Below are 20,786 nucleotides of genomic sequence, written 5' to 3'. Positions count from 1 at the left end.
AGTGATTCTGCTCTATCGTATCGTCCATCTATGTAGTGCAGGGAAGTCCAAGGGAGAAGTTAACGGCAAGAAAAAGGTGGAGAAGCACAACGAGATACTGCTAGAGAGTGTGGAGGAAAGGCAGGGAAGGAACGCGGGTCTGAATCACACAGGCATCACAGTTTTTCGGTTTTCAGCGGTGGTTTATATGTTTGTGTTTGCTTTCCTGTGTAACGTGTGTGTGCTTGGACTGCTGGTGATATGAGCGAATAGGTGAGCAAAATGTGATTAGTTTTTTGTCGTTTTGCATGCATTAAGACACATTCAGAGAAGTTAGACATTCCTGCACTCCGTCACTCCGTCATATCCACCACTATGAGAACCTCGAGCTGTTGATAGTAATACTAACCTTACGCGAGATACGTAATGTTTAGTGTACAGTAAATATTGTACAGTACCTAGGGTGTACTACATGTCACGGCCCGGAATACTAAAAATGTACCACACGTATCAATAAAACGTATCAAAATCGAACAGCTATATTGAGAAAATATTAAACACACACACACACACACACACACACACACACACACACACACACACACACACACACACACACACACACACACACACACACACACACACACACACACAACACACACACACACCATGTATACTATGGTGCCGTCATAGAATCGGGGAGGGAAACAAAAGCCTCTTCTTGAAACTACTTTTACTTAGACGGTCTAGTAAATTCCTCTCAATGCCTTTATGTATTCTAAGCGATACGTCCATAAATTTACAGGAATAAAACAAAAATCCTACTGTGTTCCTGTCACGATTTAAAGGTTCGGATGGGAGTTGCATATTGCTCTGTCACGCCGCCGACACCTCTGAAGAGCAGCCGTCAACTCCTACACCAGTTTTCTGTTCACGCACAAATGTGATTATAACCTTTACTCTCAAGAGCTTTGGGGCAATTTTCAATGGCCATAAAGATGACTAGGCATATTATCATCTTTTCCCTAGTGGTGGTGCTGAATCTAAGTTACCAGTAGAAACAAAAAAAACGAAATTTCTATTGACTTACCCTTTCACTACGATATGCATTAATTCACAGCCTTAGAAGCAATGTTTGGAATCTTTACGACCATTTATGAGAAAGAATGGGATAAAATAGAGTAGTTTTTGCAATTTTCTAGCCAGAACAATATTCGAAGGAAGGTAGAACAAAAAAAAACATTATTAGCAAGCGGTGAATAAAGTGATGAATAAGAGTAAGAGCGTAAAAATATAAATAAATGAATAAATAAAAAAAAGGATGCTGCCGTTACTATTAAGAAATATTAAAGATTCAGTAATATATAACATGATAAAAGATAAACACTTGCCTGTGGCATAGTGGATAGGGTGGTGAGCGTGGGATCGGGCAGACGTACACGCGTAGGTTCGAATCCCATCACGTACAGCATTAGAAACTTTGCCATTTGTCGAGTAGTTTAAAGTTACCGACATGTCACCATGATACCCATTACCCAGCTTCTACGTCAGGGGTTCTCAACCTTTTTATCCTTAAGAATCCCCTGAGTTATAAAACCATCTACCCGAACCCCCAGTATTATCGCATGGAACATGGAACTCAATATGCAATGGTATTGCAAAGGATTTTATTAGATCAGCCATCTAAGTAACCCTGGATATCTTATTAACTCCCTGGCGTTTCGTGCTTTCAGGATGGCCACTGTCCATGAGCTAACATCATTAGGTCTCTAAGACGTCAATGCAGAACTGTTTGGTTGGCAATAGACGATCTCATTATCAGACTTTGATTTCTAAGTTTTGAAAATAAACTCATTTACGGGGCTTCATATGTTCATGGTGTCTTGTTGTCTACTTATTAATATAGAAGGAGAGAAAATATCATACTAACTTCGAGTTATCAATTGAGGAAGAAGTAATTTTTGTCCCAGGAACAGAACTAGATGGCATATAAAAAAAAAACACAATGCATAGTTATAACCTAACTCTACTATTATAGCGTTTTTTGTCGTAGATAGTTTTAAAATACTTTACCTATCTTGATATCTCCTTATGTGACAGAAGAATATCCAAAAATATACGATATGCAGTTGACCATCTTTTCTGTGAAATATTACGATATCTGTTGAATCTGGCAACTTCAACGGGAGTTTGGGTCCTCTCCTAGTGTTTCCTTATATTTGAAACATTGATATTTACACGTCATTGTGATCAGGAAATAAAGGAAACTAAGTTTGCTTTTTCTAAGAGCATAAAATAGAAAAAATTATGTCTACAGGTGGCAGTTTATGTATAAGACAAGCAAACCTGTGTGCACTCATCCACTCTATCCAGAAGCTTAACTAATTTTCAAAAGTTCCCCAATAGTTACACAACTACCATTGGTCTACTGTTTCTATCCAGTTATCTACAAACACGTACACATTCACGGCAGCAACATGCAAAGTACACTAAATACTCCGGAGCAAAGCTGCCTCACCTTGTTTCATTAATCAGCTAACTCTTGCACACTTTCAGACCAAAGCTATTTTTCATTTACCATCGACGATTTTATATTCGAATCAAAATTTAAACGACGATTGAGAACTTTCGGCCTAAAGTTGTTGAGGGCCGTGACGGCCTTGGGCGCCGCACGGGGGAAGGAGGTGGCTGTCGGGTCCGGCCTGGGGCCCAAGGCAGGAACTGGCTGCAGGTCCTTCTTTTCCTTGGTGGCCTCAAGCTTCACTACTAGTCGTCCACTTGCAGCGCCTCACACTAGGCAAGGGTCGCCATAAGCAAGAGATCAATGTCTACCACTCACCAGATGGTGCCGTGAGGGGCCCTAAAGGGGTGATAAGGGCTCCTTGCATAGAGTCTGGTGGTGAGTGGTGTGTACGGGTCCCCTGCTTATAATGACACCGGGCTGAACAACTCGCCATGAACGAGGGCACGCTGTGCGCCATGAGCCAGGCACTGACAGTACCAGTGGTCCTTTACGTTAGGTTAGGTTAGGTTAGGTTAGGTTAGGTTAGGTTAGGTTAGGTTAGGTTAAAAGGACTCACTTCATGACAGTGTTTGGGGAGTGGTGTGTGGCGGGTCATTGCTCATGGCGACCCGTGTGAGGCATTGCAAGGTTGCATCGTCACTGCTCTCATAACCACGGGACTGGGGTTGACCCTTTCGGGGTGAAAAGTTTCGTCCCAGTACCTGTGTAGGTAATAATACTTTGAATCGTTTCGCCATCGCCATCGCCGCACCGTTAGCCTCGATAAACGGATCGTTATCCTCGACAAACACATCTTTACCGTGGACACTGGAATCGCAACCTGTCGTGGAATCCCATTGTTAACGTGGACTCATTTTCCTTTGCGGCTTCAAGCTCACTGGTTGTCGTCAACTTGCAGCGCCTCACACTAGGCAAGGGGTCGCCTTAAGCAGTCTGCCGTGTCTACCGTCCACCAGATGATGCCGTGAGGGGCCTTTAAGGGGTGATAAGGGCTCCTTGCATAGAGTCTGGTGGTGAGTGGTGTGTACGGGACCTCTGCTTATAATGACACCGTGCTGAACAACTCGCCATGAACGAGGGCACGCTGTGCGCCATGCACCAGGCACTGACAATACCAGTGGTCCTTTACGGGGTGAAAAGGACTCACTGACAGTGTTTGGGGAGTGGTGTGTGGCGGGTCATTGCTCATGGCTACCCGTGTGAGGCGCAGTGAGGTGGCAGCGTCACTCTCCTCGCACTCAAGGGTCTGGGGTGAACCCTTACGGGGTGAAAGGGTTCGTCTCAGTACCTGTGTAGGCAAGTGAACTTCAATTGCGTCGCAGTGAGGTGGCAGCGCCACTCTCCTCGCACCTAAGGGTGTGGGTGGACCCTTACGGGGTGAAAGGGTTCGTCCCAGTACCGGTGTAGGCAAGTGAACTTCAATTGCGGCGCAGGAAGGTGGCAGCGTCACTCTACTCGCACCCAAGGGTCTGGGGTGGACCCTTACGGGGTGAAAGGGTTCGTCCCAGTACCTGTGTAGGCAAGTGGACTTCAATATTGTGTCGTGAAATCGCATCGTGAGAACTGGAACCGCATCGACATCGTGGAAACCCGCATCGTTACCGTGGAAACTGGAATTGCATCTTGATCGTGGAAACTCGCATTATTATCGTGGAAACTGGAATGGCATCTTTATCGTGGAATGGCATCGTTATTTTGGAAACTCGCATCGCTATCGAGGAAACTGGAATGGCATTGTTATCTTGGAAACTCGGAGCGCTATCGAGGAATCTGGAATCACATCTTATCATACACACTGTTATCGTGGAAGCTCTCGTGATCGTCGTTCGTTTCGTTATCTCTGAATTACTTAATTAGTCTTGGTATTATTCTTAGCCTCCGTAATAATAGAGATGTTGGTCATTTTATCTTATCTCTTTTACTGTATTTTTTCTCAGGGTATAGTTTAGTGTTCTTCAACCTTTTCTAAGTTCGTGCACCTTTTCGAGAAGCAAGGAGGACTATAAAAGAAATGCATCAATATTTGTAATTTTCCCTACTTTAAGACTGAAAATCGATAGATAACATTATTGTATATCTACCTGAAGCTATAGTTTTCGGTCCTAAACAGTCGCTATATAGTGCGAAATGTACTATAACAAAATGCCACATCTCAAACACATCAGGCCCGTGTTCCGTCTGAGTAAATATATTACTATTGTGAATAAATCGTAATACTCTGATTAATGTCAATAGGAGAGGACCCAAACTGTCACATTTTCAGTGTTCGCAGGTTGGTTTAATTCAGGAGTGGGTCAGCATCGTCTCGCGGTACAGAGTAGTCGTCTCTAAACACTGTATTACGATGTATCTATTGATTTACCATGCTTTTACTCCTTCCAGTATTTTTCTGTTCTTATTCTACCATGGTATTTCTTTATAGTTACTTGAGTTTATACGACTAACATCATAATATAGAGCAAAACATAATTGTCTGGTGTACCAAGATCTTTCATTTCTAGAGACTTAAATACAGCACGGAACCTTAACACACATTTCACCTCGCTTCTGCACAGGTTAATTCTTCACAAGGAATGAGTAGAGCAATATTTGTTCGGTTTTCTTTATGAGAAAAAAGAAAATTAGCGGCCGAAACAGAAATAGTCCGAGGGTGCTGTAGTGTTTTCATCACCGTGTTCCTAAGCTCTGTCTTGCCATAGCCTGAACATGGTATTCAGTTCAGTTCAGTTGATAGGCGGAAGTGTAGCCTGGATATCGGCACTTCCTGATGTGTTTTGGTTTGGGTTTTGTCTGGGTCTGTAGCTGTAATTAATTATTATTTAAACTTTTACTTTATGTTCTCTTATTTTCCAAAAATTATATATTATTTCTTTATTTTCTTCTATACCAGATTTTTCAAAAAGTAATTTTCCAATGAGATGTTAATTTTCTGGGTAAGGACGCTGCCAATTGGGGTGTTTGGATCTTTCATTGATGTAGTCTGGGCAATGTAGGAGGAAATGTTTATGCCTTTAGACTATAGATCAGGGGTTCTTGACCTTTTTCTCGTTAAGAACCCTCTGAGTTATAAGACCATCTACCCGAACTCCCAGTAATCTGACATCGAACAGAATGTTAATTTAGTGACTGACACTAACTCAATAGGCAAAGGTATTCTGCAAAGGATGTATCATTAAATCAGCCATCTAAGTACCCCTGGAAATCTTCTTGTGAACCTCTAAGGGTTCGCGAACCTCAGATTGAGAACCCATGTTCTAGGTGGCTGCACCAAAGATGCACTTGGGTGGTGATATGAGCCCTAATATGGGTACCACTAATAAAATTACCTGCGCCACTAATGGGAGGAAGCAGAACATCGCTTCCTAAACACACTCTTCAAATAGACCTAGAGGCGCTATATGCCATAGTGTAAAAAGAAAAAAAAAACTTGCGTTCTACTCTTGACCGCCAGCTTTATTCACGTCACGGTTGCTACTGAGTCACGAACAGGCATCGGACGACTCACTTTGAGATGAAAAAAAAAGGAATAGATAAACAAAAGGGAAGAAAACAGAAGTGAAAGATTTTGAGTTTTATTCCATTCATGCTTCAATACTTTTATCCGCCATCCCCGCCGCCCTCTCTCTCTCTCTCTCTCTCTCTCTCTCTCTCTCTCTCTCTCTCTCTCTCTCTCTCTCTCTCTCTCTCTCTCTCTCTCTCTCTCTCTCTCTGCGAAGCCCTTCCCGGAAACAACGTAAAAAAAATCGGCCATTCGTTTCCCGGCGCTGGTGTGGAGAGGAACGAGTGTGCATTGTTAGCTTAGCCATCCATCCATCTGACCACCAAGTTATCACCTCTAGGGACGCCGCCATCGCTTTCCCAGTATTAGTGAGGCATTCAAGACGAGAGGAACCTGGAACGGGAGGATCAACATGGAAATATGGAATCTGCTCTCTGGGGACCGACGAGAACCCGCCAAGACTCTGGTGAGGAAAAGAAGAGTGATTTTACGCCTTAAGGAGATTCTCGATGGCTCTAAAGAAACTGTTGATTGCCGGAACTTCTGGAGCCAAGTATGTGGCGTTCGAAAGTTAGCGGTGGCAGTAGTAGTAGTAGTAGTAGTAGTAGTAGTAGTAGTAGTAGTAGTAGTAGTAGTAGTATTGGTGGTGGTTTATTTTCGTTTATACGTAGTAGACAGAGTAGAGAAGGGATCATGTAAAGATACCGTAGTGAACTGTACCTACATGTAGTGAAAGATAGGCAGTCAGTCAGCAGGCAGAGCGAAAATTTTGCAAGCATACACTGTGATTGACCGGAACAGAGAGAGAGAGAGAGAGAGAGAGAGAGAGAGAGAGAGAGAGAGAGAGAGAGCAGAATCATTAAGCAAAACAATGGAAAAGTTAAAAAGAAATAGAGTATTGCACAGAGCTTTTTTGCGTGTGTGTGTGTGTGTGTGTGTGTGTGTGTGTGTGTGTGTGTGTGTGTGTGTGTGTGTGTGTGTGTGTGTGTGTGTGTGTGTGTGTGTGTGTGTGTGTGTGTGTGTGTGTGTGTGTGTGTGTGTGTGTGTGTGTGTGTGTGAGCAGATACGTAACACCACGACAAATACCCATACCAAGCGGCGATAAATTCAGAGGAAGGGGGAGAGAAGATTTGCGTATTCCGATGCATCACTTTTCCCACCGTAGCTGAGAGAGAGAGAGAGAGAGAGAGAGAGAGAGAGAGAGAGAGAGAGAGAGAGAGAGAGAGAGAGAGAGAGAGAGAGAGAGAGAGAGAGAGAGAGAGAGAGAGTTACCCCGCCCCCATGAGTTATATCTCCGGTGGCAGGACTGGACTTCGCACAGACAGGGACGCTTGTTTTAGGGCCTCTCTCTTGCTTTTATTCTTACTTTTATCCATATCTCTCTCTCTCTCTCTCTCTCTCTCTCTCTCTCTCTCTCTCTCTCTCTCTGTATGCTACGTTTTCTTTATTTCTTTTTGCATTCCATCCATTTCTTTTCTCTTTTTTCAATTGTTCGATTTTTACTTCATTTTTTTCTTTTTGTTTCGTCATCTTCATTTTTGGTTACCTTTTTATACATTTTTTTCATTTTTCCGAGCTCCTCCCCTTCTTCTTCCTCCTCCTCCTCCTTCTCCTCCTCCTCCTCCTCCTCCTCCTTCTAGTCCTTGTGTTCCTGTTTATCCTGCTCTTCTTCCTGTCTTCTTATCTGAGTGCGTTTTCCTTATCCTTATTGGGTCGGAAAGGACATGCAGAAGAAGGAAAGTTTACATATAAATCTAGCTTTTCCCTCCCCGCGGCCCGATACAAAGCGAGAGAAGGCTGAAGATACAGGCGGGAAGGGAATAAGTATACATCTTCCTTATGCTCTTCTTTGACAAATCCCGCGGTTTCTTCGGATTTATAGTCCATATTAATGAATGTTTGACTATCCTTTTGTCAGAGTGAAAATGCTGGCAGGATTTTACATATTGGCTGCTTGTATTAATCCTTTGATTGCCACTTTAATATACTTAGTACCAATCACAATGGGACATCTTTACTTGTTCTACAGCTATATTCGATCTCTGAACTGGGAAGAAATTGTAATATGCAGTTTTTTTTCACCTATTACATTCTTGTATGCTTATAAAAACCACATGCACTGCTTCTTTTTTAATTTTTGCTGGAAAGAAATTGTAATAAGCAGTCTTATTTTACTTATTTATAACTTTCTTGTAGATGCTTAGAAAGACCACATGCATTGTTCCTGATTTTCTATTTTTTTTATGGAATCGGAGAAGCTGTCCAAGGGCAAACAAAATAAAAAGGCCCAATTGATTGCTGCTAATTGTTTCGTGCCGCAGTGAAAGGATTAATGACATGGGTTAGTGAGTGAAAACTTAAAAGCAGGCTGTGTGCGTCGTAAAAAAAAAAAGAAAAAAGCACTGAAAAAGACCAGTTATGTGTTAAAAAAAAAAAAAAATGGTCTATGCACTCGATTCCCTCATAGGCATCTGAGTGGTAGTCATGGTGGGGTGCGGGAGTGACACCGTGGCCACATCTGAGCTGAGGCACGGCTGTTCTGGCGCAGATGTGACCCCTGTACGAGAAGGGTGTTGGTTATTTTTTTCATTCCGTACTCCCCACTGCAGATATTCTACTCATAACTCACTTTTCATTTTTTTTTTTTTTTTCTATCTCCTGGCCTGCGACGCTAAATTTTTCTTTCGAGTTTGAGCTTCCATTTGTGCGTGTGAGGTTTTGTATTTCTATTTGAGTGTGTTCTGTAGAATTTCCCGGCGAGTGGGTGGGCGGGTGTGCGTGTCTGTCTCTGGTGACCCGTGCAGCATTCGCCAGCACGATCCACCTCTCCGGGAATGCAGTAAGGCTCGCTGAAAGCCGCCAGGGAAGGGGACGCGAAGGACGGGACGCGCCTTTGTGATGTTGCGTTCTCTTGGGCCTTTCCCGTTTTTTTTTCACTTTTTTTTTCATTTCTGACATGGTCTTCCCCTTTATCTGGCTTCCTTCCCTCTCCCTCCTTCTCCTATATCCTTTTCTCACTCTTGCTTTATATCGCTGCCTTCTTTTCCTCTCCTTCCTTCTCCTGTATCCTTTTCTCACTGTCTTTATATCGCTGCCTTCTTTTCCTGGCCCTCCTCCTCTTATATCCTCTTGCCATTCCTACTTTTCTCTTTATATCGCTTCCTTCTTTTCCTCTCCCATCTTCTCCTATATCCTTTTCTCTCTCGTACTTTTCTCTTTATATTATCTCTATACGACGGTGACTTGACTAGAAAAACACTGCTATCGCTAGTATGGCTGGAGTAACGGAGGTCATACGTGGAAAGACGAGAAAGGACATAGGGAAACGAGAGGAATGGTTAAGAGTTACGAGGAAAATCTTGCAAATACGGAGACATGTTATTAAGTTATTTTTTCTTATTGTCTATCTGTTGTTTGTCTGTTTTCATCTACTTATATATTCATCACTTTAACTATCCATCTTAATTCACTCATTCTCTCTCTCTCTCTCTCTCTCTCTCTCTCTCTCTCTCTCTCTCTCTCTCTCTCTCTCTCTTCTTTCACTTCTTTCCTCCTTCCTCCATCGTTCTGTGCCAGGGGAGGTCGGGCAGCCACGCAAGGCTTAACACAAGGGGGATATTCTTTGCCCGTCCACATTCCTCTGATTTTAAGAGCGATGAAGTATCTTAAAACCCTGAACGGAATTTATATAATGCTTTTCGCACAACTAAAGCAGAAGTAACTATGCACTTCAACTTTTCCTCTGCAATCTGTCGCAAAGAGGCGCCAGTTTTACTCCAAGAGCCAGGAGTTCATGGAGTCAGAAATTTTCTTCTCGACGCTTGGCTTGAGTTAATTAAGCTGTTGAGGGAGTCTGCCAGCCGCCTTTCCCCTTCTTGGCAGACAGGGAGGATGAGACACTCTCCTTATCCTCGGTTGTGATTATCTTTATCATTTTTTTCGTGGTTTTAATCTTTTAGTTATCCATTTATGAAGTTTTTGCAACAATTTTTTTTCCTATCCAAGTATTTTCCTCTGAAGCGAAAAAAAAAATTTCCCAAGAGCTTGAAATTGACTTTTCTGGTGCTTCTAGTTGTTTAGTGTATTTACTGAGTGACGGTAATTAATTTTCTACTCTTTTTGTTCCTATTTGTTGTTTTCGAGCTGACACCTACATTTCAAGTAGTTTCGTTCTTTAGAGTAACAATTTTTTAGAAGTCATGGCTGATCTTTGCTGTGGCTTTCGTGTTCTCTGGCAATAACTTTTTGATTGGTTCCTGCACAACTGCTATCATGATTTCGTGTCAGATAGTCTACCATATCAGTGTCCTGCAAGCGACGACATAAAAACTCAAAGGAGTGCCCAGTAAGTATGCGTCCTCCACGACCATGACTCCCGCTTGTTGCTGCGGAGTAAATTCTTTCATGATAAGAGAAAAGCCTTTTCTACTTCAAGATTAAACAATAAAAAAAACCTATACGAGTTGAACAATATATGTTCACTAATAATCTTAAAGTTCTTGGAATATGAGTGACGTAACGAGGCGCATGAGAGAATAAGTCATTATCAACTTTTTACATAAAAGTTGCTCTTCTAGGAAACTTCCACCGACAGCCATGGAAAGCCGAGGGTCGCTGCTGCTGGCGGGAAACACTGTTAACACAAGTGCGTTCCGTAAGAACAGGCTGGGCATGTCATGACTATCGCAATGAACTCCAACACACCCACAGCGAGAACATAGACAAACTTTGCAAGCAGTGAAGAAACGAGCCTAAATGACAGATATTAATATTCTAAATAAAAAATCGATAAACCAAATCTTAGAAACCTTAGAAAAAAAATCCACTGTTTATTCTGTCTCAAGATTCACTAATAAATTTCAGTATGTCCATGTTCTCAAAAATATCGCTTATCATTTGTTTGAAACCAAAAGTATTAGCGATACTGATAAATCGACAACGTGGGAAAATAATTCTCGGATAACCGATAACGCCTACCTATGATTAAAATTATGTATGGTATCTTGAAATGAATAAGTAAAAGTGAAGTGGAGACCTTTCGTATAGATTTATTCAGAAGATGCATAAAATTCTTTGTGAATGCTATGAATGAACTGGTAGGGAACAATTTCATTTAATGCAGACATTCAATTAAGCATTACTCTGTGGTCCTCGCAGCGTGTACGTCAAGGTGCAGGGAGGGTACAAGTCATTCAGTAGACGGGGTGTTCATTACGGTGTCCCTTAAACAGGTGCACGCCATCAACATAAAGTGAAATCTTCGCACTCGTATCCCCAAGTGCTAGGGTCGTTGTAAACAAGAAATATTTTTCAAAGAAAATACCTGAAAACTTTTGTGTCCATCCTTAAGAGAAAAGTTTAAATGAAAAAAACATCTTGAGGAGAAGCCTTGTTGTCGCCTGGCTGCCAGGTATACGAGAGGGAGAAATGATGACGCTGGCGAACGCGACGGGGAAGCACCAGCCATCGTGAGGAGCCTCTACGAGTATTGGCAATATTTGTGGCGCCACCCTGCGAGGAATGATTGGCCTCTAGAAAACACAACTTTTTTCTTATGTAAGAGTGGCTTTGGTCACTCTTACATGAATAAAAATACCTTACGAGGACCATTTCAAAGCAAGGCAAAAATTACATTTAGGAGTCTTGAACCATCTGAATACGCGAGTGAAATTATTGAACCTGGACTGGTCTTGGTATCGGTCCATGTTAGGAATCCAAACAGTTTCTTATGATAAGCCGAACTGTGAAATTTCTACATACCATGTTGTTATAATAACAATCTTTGGGTTCTGAGAAATTCCAGCATTTCTAAGGTTTGTTTGAATTATTGATATATTTTTTCATTGCAAATTACTTCAATAATCTCCTTTTGAACTGTAGGTTGGGTTCATAATACATCAAAGAGTAGATACTCTGCCTTGAATTAAAAATATATGATTAAGTTAAGTTATACGAGAGTATATCAATTTTCGTATGACGCATTGCAACATAATCAGTGTTGTACATGAAGCAATGATCAGCTGAAAGATATTCACTCACTGAAAGATATTATGTTTGTCTGTATGTAAAGATTAATACTTCGCTCTTAATGCTGGACAAGGAAGAAGCGGGTAATCAACAAAGTGTTTTGTGTGCATAGAAAAATAAAGAGAAGTTTCTCCTGAAAAATTCTTCATCTTGGTAACTTTTCTTGCTGGTACAAAGGAAGATTAACTTTGTCACCTTATACTGAGTGGTTTCTAATCTCCAAATAACTTTTTAGAGTGAGCAGACGAAAATTGACCTCTTCTGAGGAAAGAGGCTTTGCCAAGTTGTTTTTCCTTTGTTGACATGTAATCTAACTTCCTCGAACACGAAACGAAAACACTGAAGAGACATCCTCATAGAAAGACGCCGAGACAGGCAGATCGACACAGAGACCAGCCTCGTGGAACAACTTAGTGATTATTTCGTATCTGTGGGATTGAAATCAACAAAACTAAACACTGTCAGTTCTGCATTAAGACCATGACGAACAGAAATATAACAAGATATCTACAGTGTTAACGATAACACCTTGAATTAAACTGGATAACTTCTTTTTTCTTTCGCTGAATTCTTAGAAAAATAAGGGTGAGCAGCATTCCATTCCTTTTCTCTCCTATTCTTTATGCTCTTAGGATGTCTTCAGAACATGTAAAAAAAAAAACATAAGCAGAGGGAGAAGGGAGTATGACCGCAGCCTTACCATAGTCTTGCCACGCTATTCCCTCCCCAGTTAGTCTCATCACCTCCAGGCGCCACCACCACCACCACCACCACTATCTCCAGCCATTCCCGGCAAACAAGCACGTCTCACGCCACACACGAGGGAGAAGTATCGTTATTCCTTATAGTGCTAATCAAGAGAAAGTCTAATCCGTACTGTATGTTTCAACTCTATACTATAAAGGCTAACTTTCTTCCCTAACGAGGCTCACACGTCTAGACATTATAGTAGTTCATTTGCAGGGGAAAGCTGTTCATGGGATGGAATGTCTCATATGTATAAAAGAATGTGACTGTCCTTTATCATTAGATATTTTTATCTTATCTATTCATTAATGTTTATAAGTTACAGTTTTGTTTGGAATTTCTGGAAGGTAAAATTTGCTCTCTATTTTTTTTTTTTTTTTTTTTTGCTCCACTTTTTTTTTTACCACGGGTGTAGCATGACTAATTAACTAAATACCTAAACGTTAGTAAGGTTTGCTGGTATCACATCATGCTTATCGGGATTCGTTTAAAGGATAATACGAAGATATATCGGTTTTGACATGACGACGACAGTAATGACGGCACACACACACACACACACACACACACACACGATACTTATTCTCCTTCTTTCTTGTGAACTCGGCTTTCTTGAAGGAAACTGGGAACAGCGAACAGAGTCGTTTCCTCTTCTCTTCAATACTCATAGTCTGTCGGGTATGGAGTGTGTGTGTGTGTGTGTGTGTGTGTGTGTGTGTGTGTGTGTGTGTGTGTGTGTGTGTGTGTGTGTGTGTGTGTGTGTGTGTAAGTTATCTCATATCTAACCCGTTTAATTAAGTCCGTCACAGTTTATTCCTCCCTTTTCTCTTTGCTCCTCCGCCACCTCGCAATGACAGGATGTTGATAAAATGGAGGGGGTGTGTGCAAGTTAACTCAATAAACTGCCTTCATGCGCCCTCCTCCGCCCAGTGGCAGGAAATCCCTCGTGCTGATAACTATATTTGTCATTTGTTTTCAGTGTAATTCTATTTGACCACTGTTACTATAATTTGATTTAGTGAAAAGGAATATAACTGCTCAATAACAATACTACTACCATTACGACTATTACTACTACTACTACACACTCCACAACTTTAAAACAGCTAGAAATACAACGTCTTTTAGGTCAATGCTTTATAGAATGAGAAGGCACTGCAGTAAACCTCCACTATAAACATTCTTTTTCATCTTCATAAGTCACACAGTATCAACTTCATCTTCTACTATACATGTCTCGTATGGGGCCTCGATTATGCAAGCTTATTAAGGACGCGCTACTCTCCCATTGGCTGAAAAGTTGATAAGATTACCTGCGTGTTCTATCTCAACAAAGTGAACGTAACTCCAACACTCCGCCGACTAAGCCACAAAATGCTGCTAGGATCGGCATCGTAATTTGCGGCTTAACTTTGTGTCCGTCCAACCTTCTTATCATAGGACGTAGCTTGAGGAAATATATACGAGATTTTGCTTTTACCCTCCGTAGTGAAGGAAATATAGGAGAAATGAGATGCTTCGCTGCAGATGGCATTGCAATGTTTGACGTAACTCATTCATAAACTTGTGACGGTGAAAACTATGATGGTATTAGTACTGACAGAGATGGAAAATATGTTTAAAAGTGGTGAAATGGTATAGCGGTGAAACGAAATGAAAATATTTTAAATGATAACAAGAATGGCGCTTCTCCTAATGACAGTAACTGGTGGTTGGAAAACTTACCATCGAGAAAAAAAACATATTAATGGTTTATGTAAGAAGGCAACACCGACATGATAAAAAACAAAATAACAGTGAGGACTAAATAATGACCACCGCAATGACTCTCTACAACATTTTCCTGTTTAACATTTTTGTGAGCAACCATTTTGAGTTTTCCTCCCTTTTTCAATCCTTGTCCCGCCTACTTCGCACGGTGTGAGAGAGAGAGAGAGAGAGAGAGAGAGAGAGAGAGAGAGAGAGAGAGAGAGAGAGAGAGAGAGAGAGAGAGAGAGAGAGAGAGAGAGAGAGAGAGAGAGAGAGAGAGAGAGAGAGAATATTGGGCGTGCTAATAAATATATGAAAAATAATGATAATTATAAAGCTCCACACCGACGGCAGAACTTTAGAATCACTGTGCAAGATTTATTGGAGACGTTTAGTAAAATGAGAACCAATAACATTTCCGGCCAGCGGCAGAAAATTTATCACACACTCGGTTAGGAAATTGGAAAAGTAAAACACAAACCTGCCTACTTTGTTTTTTTAGAGCAGCAATTCCAGTGGCGAGGCGAGAGATGAGGCGAGGATGGGTTGTGGGTGGGGGTCTTGAAACACGAACTGGAGTACCGTTAAGTCTCTTCACATAAACATTCCCCTTATAAATAAATTGATTACAGTGAGGTTAGATTCAACAAAGACAGAATTTATTGTTAGGTTGGGAAAATATATCATTACAGGCAAATTAACCACATTCCAGTAGCAACGCGTACTAAACTATAGGGAAAAAGGACAGGTTTCCACTTAACAAGAAGTCACAGAGCAAATAAAAAGAACAAGCTATGGAAGTGACCCCGGAGTGACTCGAACACCCAGCCTTCTGATCTGGAGTCAGACGCGCTACCATTGCGCCACGGGGCCGATGTGAAATAAGGCAGCGGCGGAAGAAAATATCCAAGAGGAGATGAGGTGAAGGTAAAGCTTTTTAGGATGAGAAAGGAAAGAAGGGGAGAAAGTCTTACAACTGACTTAGCACGTGACCCGGGATGTTGCAACTCCCAGGTGAAGCGATCGAAGGTCTTAGCCTCTCAGGGATATAAAGTAAGTTTTTCTTTTATTTTTCTCCGTCGCATAAATGAGACCTTTGGTAACTGAAAGGGAGACTAAAAAGCATGTATCAAAGTATCAATTCCTCGGTAACGTGAAGAGATGGGAAGAGATCTCTACCTAGAAACCATTTTGCAGGATTCCACTTGATAGGGTAACGATATTCACAAAGTTCTGCGAAAGAGTGATACACATCTAAGGGAATCATGCATCATTAAAGTATTGCCGCTGTTGATGTGTACGTAGGGCAGCTTGTTTCCCCTCTGAGCGACAACGCGCCTTGAAGAAACATTCCAGACCAAGTCATCTGGTATGCCGGTGCTTCCTGCCGCGGTGGTGGTGGCTGCGCGCTCAAAGCATTCCAAGTGTTGCGTTATATCTACTTTATTACATCACGCCCCTGAACAACGATGGCTTTCCTCGAGAGCGCAGACTGTAGTGCATGTACGTACGTCTTTCCTGAAACGTTTATTTGTGGGGTTTTTTTTATACAAAGTGGGTTTTTCTCGGGAATTTATGGGCTAAAGGAGATATTTTTTGACGTTGTTGTTGATACTATCCCCTCCAATTCCGCGTTTACCACTTAGCGTTGCCAATGTGTGAATCGTCTGCTGTGAACCATCCCGCCTGATTCGACTTGTATCCGACACACATCCCAGTCAGTACGAGTAAGCGGAAGGGTGATGGAGGGATTGGCGGGATTCGCTTCGGATAAGAGTTGAAGCAAGGGAAGGATTCACAGCAGGCGATTCACACACTAGCTACTCTAAGTGGTGAACGTGGAAGTGGAGAGGAATGTATACTTAGGGTCAGAAGAGGAGTAACCTTTGATATTCAGTGCCATTGTGCTTTGCCGTTTCCCTGAATCTTATGCTAATTGACTTCCGTGTGTGTCGAGAGAGAGAGAGAGAGAGAGAGAGAGACAAAAAAAATTGTGAAATATAGGCTTGAATAAAGGACAGTGAACTATCAGTGAAGGAAGTTGGGGGAAAGAGGACAAAGAGCAGGAGGAGGAGGAGGAGGAGGAGGAGGAGGAGGAGGAGGAGGAGGAGGAGGAGGAAATAACAATACAACAAGAATAAACATAAGAAAAAGAAATGTCATTAAGACGCTAGCGAATAGATTTATGGATTTACATATTCACACACACACACACACACACACACACACACACACACACACACACACACACACTTGATAGAATTATTCTCAATTTTCATCACACCGACAAAGTTATTTGATTCTTACAAATTCCTGTGTGTGTGTGTGTGTGTGTGTGTGTGTGTGTGTGTGTGTGTGTGTGTGTGTGTGTGTGTGTGTGCACGCGCTCCCGCAAAATGTCAAGGGAGAAGGGGAAAAATAGAAGGAATGTAAAGGGAGAAGAATAATGATGGAGATAAGAGAACGGACGGGAGTGTTTGAGGAAGGAAGAAAGAAGGAGGGAAGGCAGGAAGGATGGATGGATGGAGTCAAGGATGCAGGGAGGAAGGAACAAAAGGAAGCAAAGAAAAGAAGAAAGAAAGAAAAGAAATAATGAAGACGATGGATAGGTAATAAAGAAAGAAGCACTGAAGGGAGAAAAAGTAAGAGAGGAGAAAGAAAAAAAATGTCTTGTAACGAAATTAAATGAAGAAGAGTCATTAATTTGAAGGGAGCGGAAAATAAAAAGTAATAATGTCGATGATTGACGCGACAAAGAATATCATCAGCGGAGAGAAACGGGATATAAAATGATGCAAGACATGAATCTGCTCGACACTCCTCCTCCTCCATAAAAAGAGAGATTTATTTATTTCAAGGCTCGTGAAAGCAATGACGTTGAACAGAGAGAGAGAGAGAAGAGAGTTCAAGGTAGTGGCTAGAAGTGGCGGCAGGTCTCATGCTCTCGTGCCAAATGAAATAGAAAAATACTGGAATAATGCAAGAGGTGCGTGGACGGGGAAACTTGAAGATAAAAGAAGAGATGCGATAAAATCAAAGAAATATCTACAAAGGGGAGCGGAATAATAGTCTCCTATGCTAAATTTAGATAAAATATATTGATTTGGAAGTGGAGAGAGAGAGAGAGAGAGAGAGAGAGAGAGAGAGAGAGAGAGAGAGAGAGAGAGAGAACATAGGAAGATGATACTCCTCTCTACCAAATGAAATTCAATATACCTTAAAAATCCAGTGTCTGAAAACCGGCAGACGTCTGAAGCCTCGACGGACCCCTGACTGAGCGGAGACCGAAATGTGGATAACGGAAAACAATAATTTGAAGCGTCAATAAACATTACGTGAATATAATGAGAGTGTAGGATTTTTAAGGATCTAAGAATTCAAGCTGAACAATCTCACCGGGACGAGTTATTGCCTTGCACCTGCCGCCAATGTTACTGTCACCGATACACCGCCTGCAGATGCCGCCGTAATCATTGCCGAGACATTTACTCCTGAAGGTAACGATGGTGGTGCACAAAGACGCCAGGTTTTATGGTCGCATGGGGCAAAACCAAAGTCTGTGTGCAATGACGCTTCCTGGTGAAAAGAACAGAGATTCCTAACAAAACCTTTACGTATGTCGACGGCACTGAGATTCCGGGGAAGTTTCCAGAGCTTGGTACTGTTGTCAGATGTAATCTATACTGTCTTGTACTCAATGCCCTTTCCTTCTGTCAGCAATAAGAGCCTGTGGTCTCAAACATTTAGGCGTTTTTCTCAACTACTTTCTACAGGGTGTAGTGAAAGTTATTGGTGTTTTCAATGTGTGTGTGTGTGTGTGTGTGTGTGTGTGTGTGTGTGTGTGTGTGTGTGTGTGTGTGTGTGTGTGTGTGTGTGTGTGTGTGTGTGTGTGTGTGTGTGTGTGTGTGTGTGTGTGTGTGTGTTTATTTTATTTTTTTGTTTTAGCATTATTTAAGGACTCTGCATCATCAACAAGAAAAATATCTACGAGGATGCACCCAATCACCTATATGGTCTTTGAAAATAGTAATTTCTTAGATAAATTTATATATATATATATATATATATATATATATATATATATATATATATATATATATATATATATATATATATATATATATATATATATATATATATATATATGAAAAAAGGCATGGTACAGTTCAGCATGTATATTAAAATTAAATGTGTGAATTTATTTACAAGACAAAATATTTTGACAACCAGAGTGTGTTGGGTTTAGTTCTGTAAATTTATTTAGGCATTACTTACACATTTACATATTACAAGGACAAACCGTCTCATTTTCATTGATGATTTCAACATTCCTCGCCATCAGATGACCGTAATGCATCAGTAACTGCGTGCACATTAAAGTGACTGAGCCGCGTGTGACGCAGTCCACTGCCGCTCTTGTGTTCAAACTCCAGCCTCGGATCAGAGCTGGGGTAACTTTAATCATTAAGACCTGCCTGTGTTCATGCTCAACTTGTACCACATATTTTAAAGTTATAACAATGCAACGATTTGATCCGCTGCAGATCTGCCCGACAATACAACTAACAAGGACTAAAATTGAAAAAAAATTATCCATAATTGCTGCTATTCTGAATACAATCCTTGGTCTGGTACCCAATAAAGTTGCACAAGATATTATGGGTTTTTTTCTTTTTTTTTTTTCTTTTTACACTGGAGAAAATACCTGAACTCGACATTCATGAATTACAGTAACTCATGCGGACTGATACCGGTAGTACTGAGTGAAGACATCATTAGGCAACTAAATAACACCACGACGAGGGCAGGTCACTCATAACGCTCAAGTACTCGCGTGACAAGATAACATAAAGAACACAAGTAAGAGAAAACCATCACCATGCCAAACTAATACCAGAAAATACTATTCGTGGGTGCTTACGTTGGAATGTGAATCAGCGGAACACACGACTGGATCCAGTAAAGCAGCTCAGGACAGTCACTCAGACCACGAAGATAAAGTACGTTCTCTATGATCATTTAGGATTAGAATGAAGAAGCCGCACGCAATGGAGCCAAACTTAGGGGAACGTTGTCATTCAAACCAAGGGACAGATCACAGGAAAGACAGCAGTATATCCTTCCCGTTATTACCAAGTTTTACTGAATATCACGTAAATTTCAAAGAGTAATCCGGTTTACTGTTGAAGAGTCTACATCAAAGGACTGTCTCAAAAACGTCAGCTCGGACCGTCACTTGATGAGTTTCTTTGATTATATAAATCCTTGGGTCGTTCTTTCAGAGGCAAGCAGTGAGTGGCGAGGCGAAGGACATCCATCGTGCCAAGCGTCACCAGATCACCAGGGCACTGAGGAGGAGGAGGAAATATTATGATCAATAGAAGAACATAAGAGAAAGAAAAAGATGGATGTATATGAAAGACTGAGACCACAATGACTTATATATTCAACATACAATTTCTATCACATTATACTGAAATAAGTAAAAGAGTTTCCGTGCTGCACCTCGCCATTACAAGAGTCAAGAATGAGGACGGCAAAAAGTAGAAGAAAAAAAGTCTCTTTGCGTGGAAGAAAATTATCACCGCAAAAAAAAAGAGAAAAAAAAAAAAGACTGACTTACACGTTCACTTTACTCTTCATTAATGTCTAATTACTCACTCGGAGCTGAGGGAGGTGACCTAAATGTCTCTATCGACTGAGTGAGAGGAGACACTGATGATATATGCTCGGCTTACTACTACTACTACTACTACTACTACTACTACTACTACTACTAGCACTACTACCATCACCACAGCTGATAATTTAATCGACCCTTCACCCGAGAGGCAGTTTTCCGCGCCTGCCGAGTGGCTGAACAAAAGGTGTCGAGTGTAACAGCAAAAAAGAGTCGCAACCCAAAAAGAACTTAATCATATCCTCGTACCTGGATAAAAACTGTAGCCAACGCATGCACTCACCTGTCGCGCTCATTTACATTTACACATTTCCAGCACATTTTATGGAATTTAGTTGATATTCCATTGTAGTAAATTTGCAACATTTTAGTCAATTCCTGGCATTTTTATAATATAGAGTACAGCTTTTGATGTACAGACGTATTCATATATACAATTACATATTCAAATGCACACGTTCAGTCACTCACTCACTCACACACACACACACACACACACACACACACACACACACACACACACACACACACACACACACACAGACTAACAAATAAACAACCCAAAAAAATATTTGATCCAG

At 41.3% G+C, this 20,786-nt stretch overlaps 1 non-coding gene across 1 annotated transcript; it reads right to left on the bottom strand.

Annotated features, from left to right (window-relative positions):
* Positions 1 to 15,326: 15,326 nt before the first annotated feature.
* Trnaw-cca lies at positions 15,327 to 15,398 on the bottom strand. The gene has a single exon. It is a non-coding gene; the product is annotated as a tRNA-Trp (tRNA).
* Positions 15,399 to 20,786: the final 5,388 nt, after the last annotated feature.

The sequence above is a fragment of the Portunus trituberculatus genome, chromosome 14 (assembly GCF_017591435.1).
Source record: "Portunus trituberculatus isolate SZX2019 chromosome 14, ASM1759143v1, whole genome shotgun sequence".
Taxonomy (NCBI): Eukaryota; Metazoa; Arthropoda; class Malacostraca; order Decapoda; family Portunidae; genus Portunus; species Portunus trituberculatus.
The sequence above is the reverse complement of the archived record's forward strand: the minus strand, read 5'-3'. Positions and strand labels throughout refer to the sequence as shown.